At 41.9% G+C, this 8,603-nt stretch overlaps 1 pseudogene; it reads left to right on the top strand.

Moving 5' to 3' along the window:
• The first annotated feature begins 1,485 nt into the window (after positions 1-1,485).
• LOC108534522 (nucleophosmin pseudogene) lies at positions 1,486-2,454 on the top strand (annotated as a pseudogene).
• Positions 2,455-8,603: the final 6,149 nt, after the last annotated feature.

The raw sequence follows: 8,603 nt of genomic DNA, 5'->3' as shown, positions 1-8,603 counted from the left end.
AAAAAATAAGTGTAAAGTATATTATCAAAATAAGAAAACAATGCTCTTGCATAGAACAAAGTGGCTAGAAATTTAAACCTCCACAATGATTATTGGTACACTAATGTAGCTGGGCTCACCACTGCCAACGCTTGATAATTAAATCTTGGTTAAAATTTTAATTTGTAGAAAATAAGGTACTACAGGTAATGTATGATATCTGTAAGTATAGGCAAGAAGGATGTAATGGTTCCTTTTTGTGAGCACTCTCAACCATGGGAGATACATATGGATATGAACTTTCTATAAATTCTATAGAATTGTCTAGGATTATGCTGTTAGTTTTGCTTACTAAAGATAATTATACCCTCTTTGATCTGCATGTCTATCAAATAGAACCTAAACGTGATATGAGGTTTGTATTAGTCCATTCTCATGCTACTAATAAAGACATACTTGAGACTGGGTGATATACAAAAAAAAAAAAAAAAAAAAAAAAAGAGGTTTAATGGACTCACAGTTCCACATGGCTGAGGAGGCCTCACAATCATGGCAGAAGGCAAAGAAGGAGCAAAGGCATGTTTGACATGGTGGCTGCACAAGAGAGAATGTGCAAGGGAACTGCCTTTATAAAACCATCAGATCTCATGAGACTTATTCACTATCACAACAACATGGGAAAACCCGCCCCCATGATTCAGTTACCTCCCACCAGGTCCCCCCGCATGGTATTTGGGGATTATGGGAGCTACAATTCAAGATGAGATTTGGGTAAGGACACAGCCAAACCATATCAAGTTTCCAAGTGGAGTGACAGCAAAGCTAGACTAAAAGCCAGTTCCTAGAGAAATAAATATCCCACAAAACAAAGGCAGAAAAGCAGACATTGGTGAACACCAAGGAATAAAAGATACCGTCATGGAGAATCAGGTCCGAGGTCTTAGATCATCCCAGAAATGTATCATACTTTGTCATATATTTCTACTGTGTACTTCAGACAGCACTGAAATGATAAAGCAGCTAATTAAGGCTAATAATTAATTGGGGAACACACTCGGCCACTGCATAAGATAGCAATCTATGGAAGTATTTTGAAAGGCTAGAAGGTAATAATTTCAGAGTAACTCATGACTCAATTGTAAAGATAATTGTATATTTAAATGTCATACTATTACCACCTATGTTATGGATTGAATTGTGGTCCCCCCAAAAAGATATGTTGAAGTCCTAATCCATAAGGCCACGTATCTCAGAATGTGACCTTATTTGGGAATGAGGTCTTTACAGATGTAGTCAAGATGAGGTCAGTAGGGTGGGCCTTAATACAATGGTTGGTGTCCTTATAAAAATAGGAAATTTGGATGCAGGCAGAGAGAAGACTATATGAAGAGAAGAGACACACATGAAGAATACCACTGGTGACTCCGTCCTGTATGGCTGTTCTCTTGAGCAGTGGTTGTTTATCTCTTCTGCTTTCTCTCCCACCTAAATGTGTGCCGCCACCCGATGGAAGATTCGATGGACATGGATATGAGCCCCACGAGGCCCAGAACTATCTTTTCAGTTTTGAACTAAAGGCTGACAATGATTATCACTTTAAGATGGATAATGATGAAAATGAACACCAGTTATCTTTAAGGACGGTCAGTTTAGGGGCTGGTGCAAAGGATGAATTACACATTGTTGAAGCAGAGGCAATGAATTATGAAGGCAGTCCAATTAAAGTAACACTGGCAATTTTGAAAATGTCTGTACAGCCAACGGTTTCCCTTGGGGGCTTTGAAATCACACCACCAGTGCTCTTACTGTTGAAGTGTGGTTCAGGGCCAGTGCATATTAGTGGACAGCACTTAGTAGCTGTGGAGGAAGATGTAGAGTCAGAAGATGAAGAGGAGGAGGATGTGAAACTCTTTAAGGATATCTGGAAAGCAGTCTGCCCCTAGACGTGGTAGCAAGGTTCCAGAGAATAAAAGTAAAACTTGCTGCTGATGAAGATAATGATGATCAGGAAATTGAAGAAAAGCACCAGTGAAGAAATCTATATGAGATACTCCAACCAAAAATGCACAAAAGAGTCAAATTAGAATGGAAAACACTTAAACCCATCGTCAATACCAAGATCAAAAGGACAAGAATCCTTCAAAAAACAGGAGAAAACTCCTAAAATACTAAAAGGGCCTAGTTCTGTAGAAGACATTAAAGCAAAAATGCAAGCAAGTATAGAAAAAAGTGGTTCTCTTCTGAAAGTGGAAGCCAAGTTCATCAATTATGTGAAGAATTGCTTCCGGACAACTGACCAGGAGGCTATTCAAGATCTCTGGAGTGGAGGAAGTCTCTTTAAGAAAATAGTTTAAACAATTTGTTAAAAATTTTCCATCTTATTTTATTTCTGTAACAGTTGATATCTGGCTGTCCTTTCTATAATGCAGAGTGAGAACTCTCCCTAACATGTTTAATAAATGTTGTCCAGGTTCCATTGCCAAGAATGTGTTGTCCAAAATGCCTGTTTAGTTTTTAAAGATGGAACTCCACCCTTTGCTTTGTTTTAAATACATATGGAATGTTGTGATAGGACGTAGTGGTAGCAGTGGTCAGACATGGAAATGGTGGGGAGACAAAAATATACATGTGAACTAAAACTCAGTATTTTAATAAAGTAGCACGGTTTCTATTGAAAAAAATTACTACATGAAGATGAGGGACTGGAGTGATGCATCTATAGGCCTGGGAGCTGCAAAGATTGCCTGCAAACCATCAGACGCTAGGAAGAGGCAAGAACAGACTTCCTTTCAGGTTTTAGAGGGAGCATGGCCCTGATGGCACCTTGATTTTGGACTTCAAGTGTCCGGTACCTGAAGACAATAAATTTCTGGATTTTTAAGCCACCCAGTTTGTTATGGTGGCCATATAAATCTAATAAAATTTATATGCATTTTTTTACATTCAGGTATATAGGGATTTGGGAAATTTTGTATGGAAAGGTTTTTTTTTTCTCCTTTTAGGAAAACCATTGAATCATTTAGAATGTACTAGAAAGGATGAGTCACAATTTAAACTGGGAAACTGGGGTAATTTTTTGGTAAAGCAGAGCATCTGTTTGTAGTATGTGGTATCAGCTCTCTAGTTTCAGTTTTCCTCAGTGTTACATGGAATTATTTTCTATTTAAGTAAATCCTCATTAATTCCCGCTACCACAGCAACCCTGGCTCCATAACAACCTCTTCTGCCTCATTCCTCCTCTCCTCCTCCAAGTGTCCTACTCCAGCTAGGTGATCAGCATAGCCGTTAAGATTATACTAATCCTCAGTTGGTTGATATTCAGTACTGTGTGGTGGATTTCTTGGAGCAGAGGTTGGGAGAACTGAGAGATAGGCCATTCTCTGCTAAGGGCTCTACTTCTCCCCAGCTGGGAGAAATACCCAATCCAACATACCAGTCTTTTCCCTCATCTTGCAGAAGAGTCCACTGAGGGTGATCCTACCTGCTTCTCTAAAGCCCACCTCTGCAGGTGATATTCTTGATGAGATTAGAAAAGTCTTTAAGACGCTGGGCATGGTGACTCATACTGATAATCCCAGCAGTTTGGCAGGCCGAAGCAGGTGGATCACTTGAGGCCAGGAGTTCAAGACCAGCCTGGTCAACACAGTGAAATCCTGTCTCTACTAAAACTAGAAAAAATTAACTGGGCATGGTGGCACTCGCCTATAATTCCAGCTACTACTCAGGAGGCTGAGGCATGAGAATCACTTGAACCCGGGAGGCAGAGGTTGTAGTGAGCCAAGATCATGCCACTGCACTCTGGTCCGGGCCACAAAGTGAGACTCTGTCTCAAAATAAATAAATAAGAAATTTCAAAACACCTGTCTGTGATCTCAGTGTCTCAATGGCTGAAAAACAAATGGTTTTGCATGAAGAAATTTTCAGGCAAGCTCAGAGGTGGAATAGGAGACACTAGTCAAGAAGTACATGTGTAGCAGCTGAAGAAGGAAAAAAAAAAAAACAGTTATTGTTCTCCGTTGCAAAGTAGATTGCAGCTATAGTAGTAGGAAGGCTGTTCAAGGTTGTTCAAAAGGACAATAGACATGAAAAAGCTAGGTCTGTGACCAGCACAAGCCTGAATTGTGTTATCATGAGTTAGCCAGGGCAATGGTTTGGAGACCTTGCACTCTGGGAGCTAAACTACTCTTACCATAGTAGCTGGGACAGTCTTGCCTAAAAGGAAGTCCCAAAGCACAGAATTCAGCGATGTGAGACAAAACCAGCACCACGTGAGACATGTTCTTAAAACAGGGCTGAATTCCTCTCCTTAAAAATGGTCTTAAGACACCATATAACTCAGCTTCTATTTCTAGGTAAGGGTAAACAATGTCTTTCCAGCGATGACTCAAGAGCTAAAGTAAGCTAGTTGTGCCTGATAAACATTACCTTCTAGTCCCCTAACCAAAATCTTCTTTGCAGACATAAAAAATGATCTGTGGATAACTCTTCAAATGAACCCATCTATAAATATTTTAGAACACTTAGTAATTATAATTATGTATTAGGAAGATCTCAAATATTCTCTCTACATCTATGATTCTTAATCTTTTAGTAGTTACAAAATTCTTTGAGAATCTGATGAGAACTATGGGTCTTTGGCCTGAGGAAAAATTCATTTATGTATATACACAGAAACTCACATCAAATATCATGAGATTCCTGGACCTCTGGGGGACTATCCATGGACAAAAGGTCCAAACATCCAAGACTAAGGACTCAACATTTTTCTTAACCTTTGATGCATCAAGATAGACATATTATTCTACTAAATATGTGAATGAGTCTAAAAGTAACTCCTCCATTAGACAAGAAGGAGGATACTGCTGTGGTCTAGGGCAAGTTATTTGGTGTGAGTTGCAATAATTCTAATCCCAGCTTTACCAATAACAGACTGTGTGAACTTGGGAAAGTTATTTGTCTTGTTTCTCCATTTGTAAAATGAAGATAATAATGCAACCTAGGCCAGGTGCAGTGGCTCGCGCCTGTAATCCCAGCACTTTGGGAGGCTGAGGCGGGCGAATCACGAGGTCAAGAGATCAAGACCATCTTGACCGACATGGTGAAACCCCGTCTCTACTACAAATACAAAAATTAGCTGGGCATGGTGGCATGTTACCTGTAATTCCAGCTACTCAGGAGGCTGAGGCAGAAGAATCACTTGAATTCAGGAGGCGAAGGTTGCAGTGAGCCAAGATTGTGCCACTGCACTCCAGCCTGGCAACAGAGAGAGATTCCGTCAAAAACAAACAAAAAAAAAGCAACCTACTTTATGTTATTGTTCGATGGGGATATTAAGAATTGTAAAAGCTGCTCCATTCCAAGATGGCAATAGGAAGAGCTCTAGTCTGCAGCTCCCAGTGTGATCGATGCAGAAGAAGACAGGTGATTTCTGCATTTCCAACTGAGGTACCTGGTTCATCTCACTAGGACTGGTTGGACAGTGGGTGCAGCCCATGGAGGGTGAGCCAAAGCAGGGTGGGGTGTCATCTCACCCGGGAAGTGCAAGGAGTCAGGGGATTTCCCTTTCCTAGCCAAGGGAAGCTGTGACAGACTGTACCAGGAAAATCGGGACACTGCCACCCAAAAACTGCACTTTTCCAATGGTCTTAGCAAACAGAACACCAGGAAATTATATCCGGTACCTAGCTCAGTGGGTCCCATGCCCACAGAGCCTTGCTCACTGCTAGCACAGTAGTCCGAGAGCTAACCGTGAGGTGGCAGCCTGGCTGAGGGAGGGGCATCTGCCATTGCTGAGGCTTGAGTAGGTAAACAAAGCCTACTCAAGCCCGGGAAGCTCAAACTGGGTGGAGCCCACTGCAGCTCAACAAGTCCTGCCTGCCTCTGTAGACTCCACCCCTGGGGGAAGGGCATAGCTGAACAAAAGGCAGTAGAAACTTCTGCAGACTTAAACGTCCCTGTCTGACATCTATGAAGAGAGCGGTTGTTCTCCCAGCATGGCGTTTGAGCTCTGAGAACGGACAGACTGCCTCCTCAAGTGGGTCCCTGACCCCTGTGTAGCCTAACTGGGAGACGCCTCCCATTAGGGGCCGACTGACACCTCATACAGCTGGGTGTCCCTCCAAGATGAAGCTTCCAGAGGAAGGATCAGGCAGCAATATTCGCTGTTCTGCAATATTTGCTGTTTTGCAGCCTCTGCTGGTGATACCCAGGAAAACAGGGTCTGGAGTGGACCTCCAGCAAACTCCAGCAGACCTGCAGCTGAGGGTATTGGGAGAACCCACTCCCAATGTTTAACGTGGGTTCTTTTCTATTTCCTAAGTGTCTTGGCTGGTTTGAGAAATAAAGGGAAAGAGTACAAGAGAGAGAAATTTAAAGCTGGGTGTCCAGGGGAGACATCACGTGTCAGCAAGATCTGTGATGTTCCCCAAGCCGAAAAGCCAGCAAGTTTTTATTAGCGATTTTCAAAAGGGGAGGAAGTGCACGAATAGGGTGCAGAGATCACAGAGATCACATACTTCACAAGGTAATAAAATATCACAAAGCAAGTGGAGGCAGGGCGAGCTCACAGGACCACAGGATGGGGCGAAATTAAAATTGCTAATGAAGTTTTGGGCACGCACTGTCATTGATAACATCTTATCAGGAAACAGGGTTTGAGAGCAGACAACCTGTCTGACCAAAATTTATTAGGCGGGAATTTCCTCATCCTAATAAGCCTGGGAGCACTACAGGAGACTGCGGCTTATTTCATCCCTTCAGCTTCGACCATAAAAGGCAGCACGCCTTAAAGGGGCTGTCTATAAGCCTACCTTCAGGGCGCATTCTCTTTCTCAGATGTTCTTTGCTGAGAAAAGAATTCAGTGATATTTCTCCTATTTGTTTTGAAAGAGGAGAAATATAGCTCTGTTCTGGCCGGCTCACTGGCAGTCAGTTCGAAGTTACCTCTCTTGTTCCCTGAACATCACTGTTAATCCTGTTTTTTTTTTTTAAGATGCCCAGATTTCGTATTGTTCAAACACACATGCTCTACAAACAATTTGTGCAGCTGACACAATCACAGGGTCCTGAGGCGACATTCATCCTCCTCAGTTTACGAAGATGATGGGATTAAGAGATTAAAGTAAAGACAGGCATAGGAAATCACAAGGGTATTGATTGGGGAAGTGATAAGTGTCCATGAAATCTTCATAACTTATGTTCAGAGATTGCAGTAAATACAGGCATAAGAAATTATAGAAGTATTAATTTGGGGAACTAATAAATGTCCATGAAATCTTCACAATTTATGTTCTTCTGCCACGGCTTCAGCTGGTCCCTCTGTTCGGGGTCCCTGACTTCCTGCAACATGACGGGCCTGACTGTTCAAGGAAAACTAACAAACAGAAAGGAATAGCATCAGCATCAACAAAAAGGACGTCCAAACCAAAATCCCATCTGTAGGTCACCATCATCAAAGACCAAAGGTAGATAAAACCACAAAAATGGGGAGAAACCAGAGCAGAAAAGCTGAAAATTCTAAAAGCCAGAGTGCCTCTTCTCCTCCAAAGGATTGCAGCTCCTCTCTTTGCCAGCAACAGAACAAAGCTGGATGGATAATGACTTTGACGAATTGACAGAAGTAAGCTTCAGAAGGTCAGTAATAACAAACTTCTCTGAGCTAAAGGAGGATGTTTGAACCATTTCAAGGAAGCTAAAAACGTTGAAAAAAGATTAGACAAATGGCTAACTAGAATAAACAGTGTAGGGAAGACCTTTAAGGACTTGATGGAGCTGAAAACCATGGCATGAGAACTATGTGATGCATGCACAATCTTCAGCAGCCAATTTGATCAAGTGGAAGAAAGGGTATCAGTGATTGAAGATGAAATTAATGAAAAGAAGTGAGAAGCTTCGAGAAAAAAGAGTAAAAAGAAACAAACAAAGTCTCCAAAGAAATGTGGGACTATGTGAGAAGACCAAACCTACATCTGATTGGTGTACCTGAAAGTGATGGGGAGAATGGAACCAAGCTGGAAAACACTCTTCAGGATATTATCCAGGAGAACTTGCCCAACCTAGCAAGGCAGGCCAACATTCAAATTCAGGAAATACAGAGAACACCACAAAGATATTCCTCAAGAAGAGCAACCCCAAGACACATAATTGTAAGATTCACCAAGGTTGAAATGAAGGAAAAAATGTTAAAGGCAGTCAAAGAGAAAGGTCAGGTTACTCACAAAGGGAAGCCCATCAGACTAACAGCAGATCTCTCAGCAGGAACTCTACAAGCCAGAAGAGAGTGGGGGCTGATATTCAACATTCNAAACAACCCCATCAAAAAGTGGTCAAATGATATGAACAGACACTTTTCAAAAGAAGACATTTATGCAGCCAACAGACACATGAAAAAAATGCTCATCATCACTGGTCATCAGAGAAATACAAATCAAAACCACAGTGAGATACCATCTCACACCAGTGAGAATGGCGATCATTAAAAAGTCAGGAAACAGGCTGGGCACAGTGGCTCATGCTTGTAATCCCAGCACTTTGGGAGGCCGAGATGGGCGGATCACGAGGTCAGGAGATCGAGACCATCCTGGCTAACACAGTGAAACCCCGTCTCTACTAAAAATACAAAAAAC

Source organism: Rhinopithecus bieti, unplaced genomic scaffold (assembly GCF_001698545.2).
Source record: "Rhinopithecus bieti isolate Rb0 unplaced genomic scaffold, ASM169854v2 scaffold_425, whole genome shotgun sequence".
Classification (NCBI taxonomy): Eukaryota; Metazoa; Chordata; class Mammalia; order Primates; family Cercopithecidae; genus Rhinopithecus; species Rhinopithecus bieti.
The sequence above is the reverse complement of the archived record's forward strand: the minus strand, read 5'-3'. Positions and strand labels throughout refer to the sequence as shown.